We start from the raw sequence: 18510 nt of genomic DNA on the forward strand, positions 1-18510 counted from the left end.
AGAAAGAAAGAAAAGAAAGAAAGAAAGAAAGAAAGAAAGAAAGAAAGAAAGAAAGAAAGAAAGAGAAAGAAAGAAAGAAAAATAGATATTGCCTCATTTGTAAGGAAATAGAAAGACTTGGAAAAAAATCATATTAAGTGAGATAAGCTAGACCCAAAGGAACATAGGCTCAATGCATTCACTCATTTGTAATAATTAGTACACATCTAGACTCTCCTGATAGAGGATTACAATAGCGCAAACCTAGGTGCATAAGGTCATATAGGATGGCACTAAATGAAAAGATCTCTAGGATATGGAAAAAAAGAGCTTCATTTACAGTGATTGTTGTTCTTAATATACTGTGTTGTTTCTCTTCTTTGTTGCTCTTTGGTGAATTGTATATTGTTACTGCATCTGACTTTGTTACCTGGTATATTGTATATAAGTTAATTTGTTTATTTGAAATTGTAAAGGGAAGGGGGGAAACAAGATGATGTGGAGTGTGTGAGGGTAGGGAAATGGGGGCAAAAACAAAAGAAGGGGTATCAGTATGTAATAAGTTATGCACCTACTATCTGGTGAATGTCCCTGTAAACCCTCTATACATTACTTCAATAATAAAAAAATAAATTGAAAAAAATATATACAGCCAGCTACAGAAGTAGGGGTGACACTTAGAACAATTGTATACCTCAGTTCTGGAGAAATGGCTCCCAATTTTAACAACTTAGCTTTCAAAAATTGCATTTCCTTTCTTTGTGTTAAACAGAGCACCTCTTGTCTTGACTGCAAATATACTCATAAAAGTCATCTTGGTATTGTGTTTGATTTTATCTTCAAATTTTCTTGTATTCTACTGAACATCACTATCACTACATCAACATGAATGCAACTGAGAGTAGAGCTACTTGTGTCTTTTTAAAAGAGTAAGATTTCTGTGGCCAGGATTATGACCTAAGGGTAGAGTGCTTTCCTAGCATGCATGAAGCCCTGGGTTGGATTCCTCAGTACTGCATACACAGAAAGCCGGAAATAGTGCTGTGGCTCAAACAGAAAGCACTAGACATGAGCCAAAGGTATCCAAAGACAGTGCTCCGGCCATGAGTTTAAGCCACAGGAGGGGCAAAAAAAATGAGTAAGTTTTCTAATGGAAGTATTTACTACCACATGAAAGAAACAATGTGAAGCCAAGGAGGGAGGCAAATTTCCCCAGTAATGAGACCCAAATAAAAGTCAGCAGAAACCTCTCAGCAAAAGGTCTAAGAGAAGGAACTATGCTGCCAGAGTATAGGCTACAAGTTTCAGATCACAGAGGATCACACAAGTAGAAATGTACTCTTCATAGGGCAAATGGAATTTTAGGCCAGATGTGTCAAATGGTAGAAATGGAGAGTAGCAATATAATGCAGAACAGAGGCATTAATAATAACTTGTCTCTTTTTGCCACTCACTGAAGTCTCAAATGAATATCTTAGACCCTAGTTGTCAATGGAGTGTGGGAAATGCTTCTATAAAGATAGTCTATGAAATACCCATGAGGATGGGGAAGACAGAAGAGTGAGTGGAGAGACATCAGGCCTTGGTTCAGAAGTTTCCTTCTCCTGTGTATTCAGTCTGTAAAACACAAACCTCTTGAAAATTTCATTGTCAGTATTGATCTCTAAAGGTCTCCTGGGCCTTGAAATATGTCGTGCCAGTGAAGGTCCTCCTGCATTTGAAGGGCTCAAGCAGTTATAGACCTAGAGTCTTTCGTTCCTTCTCTTTGTAACTTTGGATATGAATTTCTTCAGTGATCATCAATAAGATCACTGGTTTTTTCCCTTGATACCAGCCCTATTGAGCACCCCCTTTCTGATGTTTTATTTTGCTGACCATTAACTCAAACTCTTTAGGGACATCCAAATCACTGGTCATATAAAGAAGGACTGCCACTCTTAAAACCATCCTCTCAGTTCCTCAAAGTGTTAAATGCAGTGACCACTTGACTTTGTTAATTCTCTTCCCAGCTTAAAGCAAAGACAAATGAAAATATGTTCAAACTTTACTTTTCCTAATATCCAAAGGGTCGAACAAACCATATATAGATGAATAGACTGATGAATAGATAGACAAAATGTGATGGATACACACAAACCCAAGGGACCATTACTTGGCTAAAATCTATAGTATTGATAACATGGCACCATGTTTACATAAAACCTAAAACTTCCAAATAAAAAAAATCTAAGATGCCAGTTACAAAAGCACACATATTAGAGGATTCCTTTTACATGGAATTTCAAGAAAATAAAAGTTATAAATAATAGAAAGTGGATTTGTGGTCACATAATTCTGAGGAAAAACAGGCACTTGTCATAATCAAATGTATTTAGTGTTTTTTTGGGGGGTGATAACAATACTTCAAAATTCGTTTCAATAATGCCTATGCAAGTCTCTTTTACTAAGCTAAAATACTGTCTACAACAAAAATATTAGATTGTTTAGTAAAACTGGTTAGATTGTGTAGTCTTTATATCTTAATAAAATTACTATAAAATTTACACAAGATCATATTTTCATAAATTGTGGGAAATTTTATGAATAAAACAAATATGACTGTGGTATCTATCATCATCAAACAGGTGGGGAGCATGGCCTAGTGGTAAAATGATTGCCTTGCATTCACCAAGTCCCAGATTTTATACCTTGGTACCACATACACAGAAAAAGCCAGAAGTGGTACTTGTGGGTCAAGTGGTAGAGTGCTAGTCTTGAGAAAACATAAAGACAACATCCTTGCCCTGAGTACAAGCCCCAAGACTAGAAAAAATTTAAAAAAAACATTTTTAATGAATATTATGTTTTTAAAAGCTAGCTTCATAGGTTGAAAAAATCAAATATAGAATATGAATGATATGTTTTCTTCAGGTACCAAGGCTTGAGCTCCAGGTCTCATAATTTTGCTTCATTGTTCCCTCAAAGTTGATACTCTACTACTTGAGCCACTCTTCCACTTCTAGATTTTTGCTGGTTAATTGGGAAAAAGAGTATCTCAGATTTGTTTGCCTGGCCTGGTATTCAACATTGATTCTTAGATCTCAGCCTCCTGAATACTTAGGATTGCAGGTATGAACCACTTGTACCTAGCCATATTGTAAGTTTCCTCATAAAGATTTTGGTTTTCTAGAACTAGATAATTTTCACTAATATTCAAATAATTGAATTTGATATTCAATGATGAAAATGCACCTAATTTTTGCTCATGCTGTCCTTTGATTATGATGTTTCATTGCATTCGGGAATGTTCCTTTTTCTTTAACAGGACCATCTGAAGCCCTGGAGACAGATTTAGCCTGACATTTGCTACTTTCGTGTGCATGCATCCCAAACTTAATATCTCTTAAGTAGAGTTTACTTTGCAGAGAATCTGATTATCTGACATTAGTCTCTGGTAAATCTAGAAATGCTATAAGGATGCATAAATTACAAATGCATAGTATATCCTTGAATATTTGAACATGTCTTCAAGCAGTAGAGCAATTTGATCCTTATAATCCAGTTTACTTTTTTTTTCCCTGAGAGAAAAGGTCATGGTTATCTAGGATTTATTTCATCCACAATTTTCACATGACAAAATTTACTTTTAAGTTTAAAATGATGTTGTTTCAGTCCCTGGTGCCTGTGTGTGATGAGAGTTGGAAAAGCAGACAGAACAGAAGCCATCTAATCTCAGCGTGGCATTTGCTTTCCATTTTCCTTAGTGTGCACTGCTGGGATATTACTGAATGTTAAATCCTTGTCATAGCCACCTGTGTTGAAAGTCCATTTCTTTCATGGTAAAGAAATTGAATTTGAAGGACAGCCATGTTTATCTAAGTTTTAAATTACTGATTAGTAGTTATTTCTTTGTATCTTTATATTTTCTCTATAGCTAGATGTAGTCTAAAGAATATTGAATTTTCTGCACACTAAGAAATTACAATTAATTATCAACATATATGCAAATACAAATATATAGTTATTGCATGCACACAAATTAATTAACTAAAGTATGGGATGGGCAGGTGGAATTCAAATAGTCTAATCTTTTTTGAAAACTGACATATGCTCTAACAAAACTAGGAATAGGAAGTTGGTATTTGGGGTGTTAGGGTATAGCAATAAAGTCCAGAGGAAGGGACAGACACATAAATAGAGGAATGGTGGAAGAATGCAGTCATAACATTGAATGTATATATGTGAAAACTCAACTAGGAAAATTGAGGGGCTTGAATGGGCTTGGGAGTAAATGAGGAGGAATGATGAAAGTGATGACATTGATCGAAATGCATTGCAATCACATACTGACATGTTGAAAGTCCTTTGGACAACAACATAAAGACGATAAAACTGGGTGGAAGAGAAACATCCATCCCATTAAAACATGGGCCAAAGACTTAAAGAGACTATTCTCTGAAGAAGAAATAAGAATGACCTATAGACACATGAAGTAATGCTCCACATTTCTGGCCATTAAAGAAATGCAAATAAAACAATTCTAAGATTCCACCTCACTCCTGTTAGAATGGCCAGGATCAAGAAAACTAATACCAACAGATGCTGGCAGGGATGTGGCCAGGAGGGATCACTATTACACTGTTGGTGGGAGTGTGCAAACTGGTTCAACTACTATGGAAAGCAGTATAGCAGTTCCTCAAAAGACTAAACATAGAACTCCCCTATGACCCAGCAATTCCACTACTTGACATTTACCCAGTAATCCAGAAACAAGGAGATACTAAATCCACTAGCACAATGGTGTTCATTGCAGCACTATTTACCATAGCAAAGATATGGAACCAACCCAGCTGCCCCTCAGTTGATGAGTGGATCAACAAGATGTGGTATTTATACACAATGGAATTCTATGCTGCTGTCAGAAAGAATGACATCGCCCCATTTGTAAGGAAATGGAAAGACTTAGAAAAAATCATATTAAGTGAAGTAAGCCAGATCCAAAAGGGACATAGGCTCAATGGTTTCCCTCATTTGTCATAATCAGTAGAAACCTTGGGCTCTCCTAGCAGAGATTTACAATAGAACACAACCTAGATACTTAAGGCCATATAGTATGACCCTAAATGAAAGTACCAAAGTCATACAATGAGTGATTGTTGTCCTTAATGTAGTATGTTATCTTTCATCTCTTTTGCTGTCCCTTGGTTATCTCATATCATTACAGTATTTCACCTGGTTATCTGATATATTGTATGTATGCGTATTTGGTTATTTGAAGGCAGATATGGAAGGGAGGAAAACAAGATGAGGGGCAGGGGTAGGGGGAGGGAAATGGGGACCAAGACATGAGAAATGGTATCAATGTATGTGAAGTAATGCAGCTTCTATCTGGTGAATATAATGCACCCTTCTATTATTTGCAGTAAAAATATATTAAAAAGAAAGAAAAATAAATACTTATCAGGTATATATTTTTATGAGGAACAGATTTAAATACATCATCACAATTTTGCAACAAAGTATTTTGAATTTCCCCAAATATTGTATATCTATATTCAAGACACATTTATGTATAATTAGATAATTCTTGTCAGAATATTCTGGGAATTAAAAAGTCAGCCTTACTTTCTGCTTAGGAAGGATGACTAGCATCAGAAAACAGTAAAATATAAAAATATTTGCAGAAAACTCATATTTTCCTTTCAGATTTCAAGTTTGCAATTGCTTTAGGAAGAAGTAAAATATTACAGGAAATGAAGAAAATTTAGCGAAATGATGGATAAGGGAGTGAATCTATCATTGTTTACTCCATCTATTGGATCAGTTTTCTAGCTGTTATGTTTGTTTAATGTTTCACCTCTTATTAGGTCTGAAGAAAACAATTATTGTTTAAACAGAAATTTACTTCTTATCCCAATTAGGAAAATAGTCTTCTATTGTACATTGTTTTTCCCATTGTGTGACTAAACGTTCCCATACCTCTTTAGTAGTTAGTACTGTGACATATTGATCTATTTCTCTACAGAGAGAGAGAGAGAGAGAGAGAGAGAGAGAGAGAGAGAGAGAGAGAGAGAGAGAGAGAGACAGACAGACAGACAGACAGAGACAGAGAGAGAGACAGAGAGAGACAGAGAGAGAGACAGAGGGAGAGAGAGAGAGAGAGAGAGAGAGAGAGAGAGAGAGAGAGAGAGAGAGAGAGAGGGAGAGAGAGAGGGAGAGGGAGAGAGATATTCACAATTACATACAATCACAAAAAAGTTAAATTTCTGAATCAGTTTTTTTTTCTTGGCAGTGCAAGGGCTTAAGCTTGGGGCTCAGTGCTTCCAAAGGAGGCCATTTACCACTTGAGCCACACCCTTGTTGCTAACCCTTGTTGCTTTGCTTATTGTTCAGATACAGTCTTTCTTCTCAACTACTCTGACCTAGACTGAACGCCTCTTACTTTTCCTTTCCGGCTAACTGGGGTTGATAGGAATGAAAGTGATTATGATTAGCTTTCTTTATTCTTTCTTATTTGTTGGTTGGGATGGAGTTTCATCAACTTTTTGCACGGTCTTGACTGTGATTCTTTTGATCTCAGTCTCTTGATGAGGTAGGATTACAGGGTTGGATTGTTGTGCTTGGCTCTAAATCACATTTTAAAATAACTTTGATGAATAATGTACTTGGATCATCCTTTCCCAATGTAATCTTGAAATCTAATTTTCATTGTAACATTTTTTGAGGTGAAATATTTAGAGGAAATTATGCCATGAGAACTCCACTACTTCCTTTAATTTTATAAGGTATTAAGTGTAAAATACATTTCTTTTAACTTTTGTTCTTCTTTTTTTTTTCTTGGCCAATCCTGGAGATTAATCTCAGGGCTTGAGCACTGTCTTTGGGCTTTCTCAAGGCCAGAGTACTACCACTTGAGCCAAAGCACCACTTGTGGCATTTTCTATGTATGTGGTACCAAGGAATCAAACCAAGGTCTTTGTGCATGCTAGGCAAGCACTTTACGATTAGGCCAGCCCCATTGTTCTTACAGTATATGTCCAGAATGGTTACAGTTACATAAGTTAGGTATTGAGTACACTTCTTTTTGAGTAGTGTTACCTGTCACCCTTTCTCCCATTTTTCTTTTCATCCTCACTCCCCCCACCCCCAACAAGTTGTGTAGTTCATTTCAGTATAATGTCTAGTGAGTATTACTGCTGAATGAGTTCATACTTTGTCCCATTGTTTCTGTGCTTTCTCTTCCCCTCACCAAAGAAGATAATCTTACATAAAAGTCAAAAGATATAGGAATCAGAATCAAGGACAGAAGGAAAGTAAAAAGAACAAAGAGCCAAAAAAAAAAGAAAAACAAAACAAACAAAAAAGTAAAAAACACAAACAAAAGCAAAAAAACAGTCTTATTTCTACTTCTTGGAGTTCATTTGAATATACATGATTTTATATTATCTTATGAAGCTAGGTATTGAATCCTTGAGCTCCTTTGCTAAGAATAACCTCTTTTGTCTTACTGTGTGAATGTTTAGAGTTCTATTTAATTTATCATACCTAAATGTAATCTTTGTTTTTTATTATCATTGGGTTTACTTAAAGATTTTTAGGCACATTCTAATTCATACAGAGAGATACTTCTCCAAAGAAGTAAGAATGGCCAAAAAATGCATGAAAAGATGCTCAACATCTCTGTCCCTAAAAAATATATCTAAATCTAAACAACATTGAGAATGCCCCTCATCCCATTTAGAATGGTCATTATCAAGAAAATTAACCACAGATGCTGGCAGGATGTGACCAAAAGAGAGTGCTATTACAGTTAGTGGGAATATAAACTTGTTCAACCACTTGGAAAAACAATATGGAGGCTCTTCAAAAGACCAAACATAGAGTTTTTCTAAGACTCAGAGATTCCAATCCTGGTCATTTATTAAGTGGATCACAAAGCCAAAACCACATTAAAGCCACTAACACAACCATGTTCATTGAAGCTTGTTTACCATAGTTGAGATATGGAATCGACCCAGATGCCTCCTAGTGGATGAATGGATCAAGAAAATGTTGTATATACACACACAATGGAATTCTATACTTCCATTATAAATTATGACTTTTCCCTATTCATAAAGAAATGGAAAGTCTAGGAAGAAATTATATTAAATGAAGTAAGCCAGACCCAAAGAAACATAGGTGGCATGTTCACCTCATTTGTAATAATTAGAATATGTCTATAAATCTGTAATAAAAGTCCACTTTTAAGGGTAGGGTTGATACTATTTTAAAGGAGTGACTACAAGGACTCCATATCTCTCTTGTACTAACTGTTCAGTATGAATTATTTTTAATCACATTTATTTTTAATATTAGCACCAAAAGTACTAATAGAGTGACAGATTATGAATATAGATCTCAATTTCTTTTTTTTTTAAATCAGTTATGGGGCATGAACTCTGGGCCTGGGTGCCATTGCTGAACTCTTCAGCTCAATTCTACCACGCCACCTATGGGCCTAGGCATTGTTCCTGATCTCTTTAGCTCAAGGCTACGACCCTGTCACTTCAGTTTTCTAGTGGTTAATTGGAGGTAAGAGTCCCATAGACTTTACTTCTCAGGCTGGCTTTGAACCTTGATCCTCAGATCTCAACCTCTTGAGTAGCTACTATTACAGTTAAGAGCCACCATGCCCGGCTAGCAATTTTCTAAGAAATCAACAAATCTCTCTCTCATTCTATATACACACATATATATGCATACATATATATTATTTTTGTTAACATTGGGTCTTAAAAATAAGCAAAAATTAAAAGAACTGCCAGGAAGAAAAGGAAAATAATATACTACAAATGGAAAAAAAACAGCTTATATCAGGTTTGTCTACAAATATACTAATGCGAGAAAATGGTGAAGCTGTATCTATATGGAGAGTTCTGAATAAAATATTCCTCCAAAATATTAAACTGAAGAAAAGTTTTCTATGGTTTGAGGAAATATTTTAAGTTAGCAAGTTTATATTAATTCACTTGAGGAAAAGAAATGGCGGAAGCAATGAGAGATAGGAAAGGAAGCTGGAAGGGAGAGTGAATGACAGAAATAAAGGCAGAGGAGAGGAGGGAAGGGAGAAAAGGAGAGTAGGAGGAAAGAGAGGATGAAGAACAGGGAGTAAAGGATGATGGAAGAAAAGAATAGAGGAAGGGCAAAAAAGAGGAAAGCAAAAAGGATAGGCGAAAAAGGGAGAAAAACATCAGAGAAGGAGAAAAAGAAAGAAGAAAGCGAGGAAGGTGGGGAGGCAGACACATTTTAGGAAAGATATGTATTAAAATGAAAGATTTAAAATCAAAGAAGCTGTAATATAAATGATAACAGATTTTTTCAATATATCACAAATCTTTTCAAACATAAATCTTTGGAAAACAAAAGCTATTTCCTTAAAAATAGCATTTTATTTCAGTTTGATTATCCTTTTAATCCATACACTTAAATGAAATTTTAGTAATTCATATAATTCATATGTAAATATTACCTAATTTTGAAAATTAATTTTGATCTGTTACATTGCCTAATTTTACATTCGAATTTGAAGGCAGGAAATACATAGAAATTTCTGGGTGCAAAAGTACAGCATTCTTTTTAACTCTTGTTCTTTCATGTATTATGTTTGTTAAAACAAACATACAATATTTTCAAATAGTCTGAATTTTTATAATATAAAAAATAGTAAATGACAGGTGTAGGCTCACTTAAAGATTATAGGATTGAGGAAACTAATGAGAAGATAAGCATTTAATTATCTGTAAAAACAAATAAAATGCCTAAAGATAAGTCTGTTTATACATTCTCAAGAAGCCATCAGCAAAATAATAAAAGAAACAATTTCAAAAAAGACCGTATGTAACTTTCTCAAAATATTTAAATTGAGTTACCAGACATAACTTGTCCTTTCTCCTCAAATGTAGTTAACTATGAATAAAAAACATATGGGTAATTGAAAGCACATTACTTTAGATAGAATTAGTCCTCTTTATGAAGAATAAAATAATTATACCATTTGTGTATTACTAGGGAGAATTAATAAGGAGGTGAAAGAAATAAACACTCTGGTATTGAAATTCCATCTGTGCTATTCTTTCTGCTAAGAAGTGTTTTTGCTATACAGGGTTTTTTATTATTCCATAGGAAATTTTGGATTGCCTCTTCTATTTCTTTAAAGAATGACATTGGGATATTGATGGGAGTTGCATTGAATTTGTAGATAGCCCTTGGCAAGATTGTCATTTTCACAATGTTGATTCTTCCAATCCAGGAGCATGGGAGGTTTTTCCATTTCCTTAGTGCTGCTTTAATTTCCTTTTTCAGGGTTTTAAAGTTTTCATCAAAAAGGTCCTTTACATTCTTAATTAAGCTAATTCCTAGGTACTTTATTTTGTTTGAGGCTATTGCAAAAGGAGTTGCTTTCCTGATTGTTGCGTCATTCCTCTTACTGTTGGCGTAGAGGAAGGCAGTTGATTTTTGAGGGTTAATTTTATAGCCTGCTACCCTTCCAAAGTTTTGAATCAGCTCAAGGAGCTTGGGAGGAGAGTCTATAGGATTCTTTAAATACAGGATCATGTCATCTGCAAAATGGGAAAGTTTTACTTCCTCTTTCCCTATTTGGATCCCCTTTATGCTTGCTTCTTGCCTTATTGCACTGGCTAGGAATTCTAATACTATGTTAAAGAGGAGTGGAGAGAGTGGGCATCCTTGTCTCATTCCTGATTTTAGAGGGCATGGCTTTCGCTTTTCACCATTAAGTATAATACTAGCTGTGGGTTTGTTATACACAGCCATTATTATATTGAAGAATGTTCCATGGATTCCTAGTTTCTCCAGAGCTTTTAACATAAAGGGATGTTGGATCTTGTCAAATGCCTTTTCCGCATCTATTGAGACAATCATGTGATTTTTGTCCCTGCTCCTATTGATGTGTTGAATTATATTGATTTGCGTATGTTGAACCAACTTTTCCTCCCTGTGATGAAACCTGTTTGATCATAGTGTATGATTTTTTTGGTGAGTTGTTTTAGACGATTGGCCAGTATTTTGTTGAGAAGTTTTGCATCGATGTTCATCAAAGAAATAGGTCTATAGTTCTCTTTCTTTGATGAATCTCTGGTTTGGGGATGAGGGTTATAGTGGCTTCATAGAACGAGTTTGGTAAAGAATCTTCATTTTCAATTTCGTTGAAGAGCTTGAGGAGTATTGGTGTGAGCTCTGCTTTGAAGACCTTATAGAATTCAGCTGTGTCATTGCAGCATAATTCACCATAGCAAAGATATGGAACCAATTTAGATGTCCCTCAGTTGATGAATGGATCAACAAGATGTGGTATTTGTACACAATGGAATTCTATGCTGCTGTCAGAAAAAAATGACATCGACCCATTTGTTAGGAAATGGAAAGACTTAGAAAAAAATCCTATTAAGTGAAGTAAGCCAGACTCAAAGGAACTTAGGCTGAATGGTTTCCCTCATTTGTCATAATCAGTAGAAACCTTCGGCTCTACTAGCAGAGATTTGCAATAGAGCAAAACCTTGATACATAAGGCCATATAGTATGAAGCTAATTGAAAGGACCTCCAGGATGTTGAAACAAAAGCCATATAATGAATGAGTGTTGTCCTTAATGTACTATGTTATCTCTCATCTCTTTTGCTGTCCCTTGGTTATCTCATATTGTTACAGTATCTCACTTTGTTATCTGATATATTGGATACATTTGTATTTGGTTATTTGAAATTGGATAGGGAAGGGGGGAAAACGAAGATGGGGCGTGGGGGGGAGGGTAATGGGGACCAAGACATGTGAAAGGGTATTAATGTATGTGAATTAATGCACCTTCTATCTGACAAATATCATGTAACCCTTCTATTAATTACAATAAAAATATTAAAAAAACAAAAAAACAAAAAAAGAATTAAGCACTCTGAATAAGAAAGTAAAATCATATAAATTTCTATTGTCTCTGTTTCAGGATTTGAATATTTTATTAATCAACTTAGTACTAAAATCATGGTCGCATCCATAAGAGTCAGTTAGTAATTTTCTCTACCATACTTTGAACGTTCAAATCTGAGTTAAAGCATAGAACTGTTAAAGCAAATTACTCCATGAAGTGACATGGACCTGTCTTGAGGACTTGCCAACAAAGAGCTGCAATAATGAAAAATGCCTTCAAATGTATCAATATGGAGATGGTATGCCTACAAATTCAAGTACTAATTTCTGAGTTCTGTAATGGATTTTATTTTTGTATTATCATCTACATCTGGAGATGACAAGAGGATGTGGGAATAGGGGAAGTATGTTCCCAATTGAGATAATGGATGTTATATTATCTCACATTAAAAAAAGTTGGCATTCAAAATTCACTGCTAATATCTGTGTCATAGATTTGACCAAGAGGAAATTCCCTGTGGTATCTGGTGGGATATATCAACTGCAAATAGTACTTCATACTCTTCTATATGAACAGATGGCCCAGCAGAGAGTTTTACTCCAGAGATTTCTGCTTGATTCTGTTTTGCACTGGGTGGACAGAGATAATAACCATGGAAGCTGCAAATCTCCTATGCACATGAGGGAGATAAGAAATGAGGAGACACATCAAGATAGGGAGAATTTGCAAGAAAGCAGCTATATCTGGCATCTACAAAAGGCCATTTAGGAAGATTAAAATGATGGACTATGGAGAAAACAGAAGTTAATCACTGAGGGTCACCAGGGTGGTCAAGAAAATTATCTCCAGCAGTAGGTAGACCTCAATGAATAAAAATTTTAGAGAATGAAATTATGACCATTTTAAGGAATGATTATAAATAGAAAAAATGAATATTAATTGGAATTTTAATTTTCTTAAATCTACACTCTAAACACCTTTTACTGACTAAGTATATATATTTTGGCTCTTCAGATCTTTCTGTGCCATCATTTTGGTTGCTGATTTAATGACCTAAATATTTGATTTGTGTTCAGTTTGTTCTGGTATGAAAGTCACATTTATAACTTTTCAAAATGCCTATTAATAAGGAAATCTGCTTTACTCTTGTAACCCTAACAACTCTATTATAGCTAGCCTAGTATTTGCTATGATCTAAGTAAATAATTACAGTAAATAACAATAAATGCATATAAAAGGGCAATATAATTTTATATCTTCATATAAAATGAAGCTATGCAAATGTGCATGTATAATGTGTATAATAAACATATAATAAACACTTCTACATAACTTAAATTACCTATAAATATAGGGAAAATAAAAATCTATATCTTTGAAAATAACATTTTAGCTTTATTTTCTTTGTCTATAACATTTCTGAATGTTGGTTTATTCCAGCCTTGGATATATAGCACCATATATTTCAAGAATCTGGAACACAGATTACATTTCCAATTATTTCCATGACTTAGTACTACTCTGTTACAAAATCTTCACAAAGAAAAATACAGACCAGTATAATCTGCAATTTTGATATAACACTCTTCAAACAGAAATGTACTCAATATCTGTGCTAAATAACTGTAACCCCCTGAATGTTACTTTTATAATTAAAAATAAAATTTAGCAATATATTTAATGAATTATACATTTGTATGAAGTGAAGCTTATCCTAGAAATGTAAACTAATATCAATATTCAAAATTTAATGTAATTCATATTTACAGGGCAAAGAGATACATTATGTTCAGGGTCTTAAAAGCTGCAGATAGCTATGATCTTGGTTCTCAAAATTGTGTATGTATGGAACACATGGACTATAACAATTGAGACACACAGCGATAGAAATATTAAAGTGAGAGAAATCAATTTGTGAATTACCAACACTTCTGATACTGCATGACTGTATTATATATAAACAATAACTATGAATAAAAGCAGCAGAGACTCTAGAGTGAGGATTAGCATATTTGAGTAATTTTAATTATTATAATATTCTACTGTTTCAAATAGTTTGAACAAAAATAAAATTAGGAACAATTGAATATTAAGTGACAAAAATAATTTTAAGATTCATTTCATATTTAATATAGATCACACTAAATATGGAATGCCAACTTACATTTAAAAAGTAAAAGTATAAAACTGAAAACTATGGCACGTAGATTTACATGAAAATTCTTTGACTTTCTTTGACTTGATTACAAAATATTTGATAAGTTAGGTTTTGTCAGAATTGATTTTAGTTTGCAAGGGAAGCTCAAAAATAAATGAGAGGACAAAAACAAGAAAATTTCCATGCAGGCAAAAATATTTGTACATCAGAATACATTTTTTAACAACTAAAAACATCTAAAATAATGGACTCTCATAACAAAACTTTAAAGAATAGTCCAAATCTAAAACACATGAAACACATTTGGGAGATGAGAATACACAGAGAACAAATAAGCAATTAAAAAGCACTCAATATCAATAGATAATTAATAAATATTAATTTGAAATAATCTGGTTAATTAGTAAATGAACTGAAGGAACACTTTAATCCAAATGGGTACTGGTCATGCATGTGTAATTTCTGGGTTCAACCCCCAATGTCACAGAATAATAATAAAAAAAAACCCTGATAATCAGCTCTGATAAGGCACAGTGTTCTTTAGTATATGAATATCTGAAGAATAAAGGGATTGTTCATATAAATTACATATTTATTTTTTGCCCGTTGTGGGATTTGAACTCTAGGTCTGGGTGCTTTCCCTTGAGCCATAGACCCACTTCCGGTTTTCTGGAGCTTAATTGGAGGTAAGAGTTTCACCATCTTGAGTGCCTGGGCTGCCTTTGAACCATGATTCTCAGATCTCAGCCGCCTAAGTAGCTAGGATTAGAAATGTGTGCCACCGACTGGCTATAAATACCATACTTTTGTTTTTCAAGCTAACTCTATGTGTGCACATAAGTAATCTCCTTTTATGACAAGTGTAAACCCCTGGTGAACATACATAAATACACATGAGATTACATATATTTGAGCTCATAAACTTGCAAACACAGACTTTTGGACTGTTTTTCAGTATTCAATCAGAGAATTGTGAGAAAATATCAAACGTTAATTTTTTATAGACAGATCATTTATGAAATATAAACCACAATTTCAGAATGAATACTTATTTGATTATTTACTTGGAAATATTATTAAAATAAAAGTCTGGAGCTGGACATTCAAGGTTCAATTAATAAATTATTCCTATTACTGTCTGAGGACAATTTATTTTCTGATGTCTACATCACAATACTCATCATAATGTGAATGTATTGAAATTTTCTGGCTAAGTGAACATTCAAATTCATTATTGCAGAAATTCTATTTCCTTTCTGTCTTTTTTTTTTGGCAGTCATGGGGCTTGAACTCAGGACCTGGGCAATGTGTTTGTAATTTTTCAAAGACATTTGCTCTACAACTTGAGCCACTGTACTACCTCCAGCTTTTTCTGTGCATGTGGTACGTAGGAATTGAACCCAGGGCTTGGTGCATGCTAGGCAGGCACTCTATCACTTGGCCAAACACCCAGCCCAGAAATATCTATATCTTTTCCTAACAGACATTATGTTTTAGAGAAAGAATATTTCTTTCTATTACCTTTAAGTAGTTGTACAATGGAGGTGCCATTCAACAAAGCAGTTTTTGAATACAGTGTGCCTTGATCATTACCACATATCCCTTTGAACCTTATCCCTAATACCTACTTTCTCACTTTTCTTAATTTTTTCTTATATCTTTTTTTTTTTTTTTTTGCCAGTCCTGGGCTTGAGCTCAGGGCCTGAGCACTGTCCTTGGACTTTCTCAAGGCTAGAGCTCTACCTCTTGAGCCTCAGCACCACTTCCGGCTTTTTTCTATGTATGTGGTACCGAGGAATCGAACCCGGGTCTTCATGCATGCTAGGCAAGCACTTTAACCACTAGGCCAAACTCTCGGCCCCCTTTTTTCTTATATCTTAATGTAAGATATATATTGAAATATTTTTCCTGTATTTTCCCCTTTTCTCTTTATTTCTTCATTAATGTGAATTGTATGTTGAGTCGAAAGGCTCCTTTTAGGAATGCATTAAATAATTAGCACAGCTTGCATATTTCAGAATATTTTGAATGTAATACTTGGTACATGAAAGTTTGAGCCCAAAATTTAGTGTTCATTTTTTATTTGTATTAATTTGTTATAGCAAACCAGATTCTTCAACAGATATTTCTCATTGGAGGAATGATTGAAGCCACTGTGAAGACAAAGGTGGTACTAATTAACAACTCTTGTGAGTGTGAAAACAGTGATTCCTAACAAGAGCAAAGAAGCATTTGCTGAATTTATATTTCATTGTATTACTCTGCCTCAAAAGATATAAGTATGCAAAGTATAAAGTTTTTTTAATTTAATTTTATTGTCAAGGTGATGTACAGAGGGTTTACATTTACATACATAATGTAGTGAGTACATTTCTTATCAAACATCGTTTCTACCCACCAACATTCTTCCCCTACTTTCCCTCCCCCAAAAACTTCTCCCCCCAAGTTGTAAAGTTCATTTCCAAGATATTGTCCTGTGAGTATCGCCCTTGTCTTGGTTCATCCTTCATCCTTTGTCTCACCCTTTTGTCACTCCTCTTCCCTTTCCTAATTCATATAAACTTGCTTATCATGATAAATGAAATAAGACAATGGCATGAAGCAAAATATTGAAAGTATTCAGTCATTGATAACTTTTCTTCAGGTCTTCAAATAGCTCACAGAAATTGCCCACATAAAGTCTTCAATTAAAATACAAATTTACCAATTTATAGTGAAGGTGCAATATATGCATATTCATCACTGTGCAATTAGCCATCTGTGTAGGCATGCATATATATGTGTATAAATTATAACCCTTAAGAGCATTCCTGAAATATTATTTTTTGTAAAATTTCAAAGGTTTAATATTTCTTTCATTGAAAGATTAGAGCCAGAAGGAGCAAGAAAAAGGGACTATGACAAGAAGAAAATGGGTGAGAACAGGACAGGGAGGGGAGGAGGAAAGAGGAGAAGGAGATAGAGAGGGAAAGAGACAATGTGTTCATTGAGTATGTCTGTAGAGTAAAAACCAAACTTTATTTTGTTTTGCTCCAGTTTTTTATCTTCCATAGTCCTGAGCCTCCAACAGAAATGGATGAAATTGAACCTGTGATTTAGTGTAGTCAAATCTGTTTTTATCATTTCTATCTTTCTCCCAGCTGTACCTTAGAGAGAAATGAATTAGTTGTAAACCTGAGAATCCTCTTAATTGGGCAGCTCTAATATGCCTGGAGTAGCAATGCCAGAATCCATGGTAGTTGAGTGGCTCCTTCTTTGTAATAAAGCTGTCAGGACTGACATCTCAGGATTCATGGTCTCCTCTTTCCTTCTTGAGCAGAGTAAGGGGATTATGCAGATGAGTCAAAACACTGTGCCTGCCTAGGAAACCTTGTCTTGTGTGCTTGGCATACACTGAATTCATTTTTATACCCCTGAATGCCCATAGTTCAGAACCATGTCTGGAGGATAAGCACCTTAACAAAGCTGTTAGTGGCTCCATTAAATACTTCTGGCAGGCACATCCTTCTAGAAGGGGCAAGCTTTCTTCCCCCACTTCATTCTTCTTTTTATTCTTGTTCAATTATCTATGTGGTTCTCCCTTTCCTTCACTCTGTTTCTCTGTCTCTGTCTCTGTCTCTGTCTCTCTCTCTCTCTCTCTTTCTCTATCTCTCTCCCCCTCGCCCTCTCTTCCTTAAGCCGACTTTCTTCTTGCATGCTGATTTCTTATTGTATATAAATAATCAACGATTTCTTAGAGATTTTTTTTACAGTGAGAAATTATTTCCTTTCCTTTCTCTAGCTCACAGACAACAAGAAGAAAGATACCAGAAAACCAAGTGTAAGCTAACCCTTCACCCTCACAGGCACAGAGCACTCCATATCTCAAAAGGCTTAGGGGCTGCAGTTCATATTTTAGGTTTTACTTTGAGTGTGATGGGAAATGTCTCTAGAGTATTTTCAGCAAAAAAAGATTTACGATTTCATTTATATTTAAACTACCAATGCACAGTTTGAAGAGTGAATGACAGTTTGAAGTAGAAAGCGTATATGGCTGGAGACAGGGAAATAAACTAGAATGTTGTTGTAAAAGTCCAAGTTAGACAAGGTTCTAACTTGAATTAAGGTGATGTATTTTCCTGCCATTCTGTCTTTCTGTATATTCAAATTGTAAAAATCTGTATTTTCTATTTTTTTTTCTTTTGAGAAAAAATGCATAACAGTATGGTGAAATTTATAATAAATACTGGAGTTTCAGGTAGATTTTCACAGGCTTATCTAGGTGAAAGCTCAAGGGAGTGTTTATATTTGAAACAATTTCTTCAGCATCTCTTAGAGATCATAAAGACTTACAAGACTACATCTTTCCCTGAAGACAAGAAGAACCTCATCCGTTTAAAGGAGGTTCTCAAGTACCTCCCCAATGAAAAAAATCAGACTTCAGATTCACACTGCTCAAGCTAAATTTGTATTTAATCCTTTATTTTACTTCA

This window comes from Megascapheus bottae, chromosome 13, assembly GCF_031878675.1.
Source record: "Megascapheus bottae isolate mThoBot1 chromosome 13, mThoBot2.hap1, whole genome shotgun sequence".
NCBI lineage: Eukaryota > Metazoa > Chordata > Mammalia > Rodentia > Geomyidae > Megascapheus > Megascapheus bottae.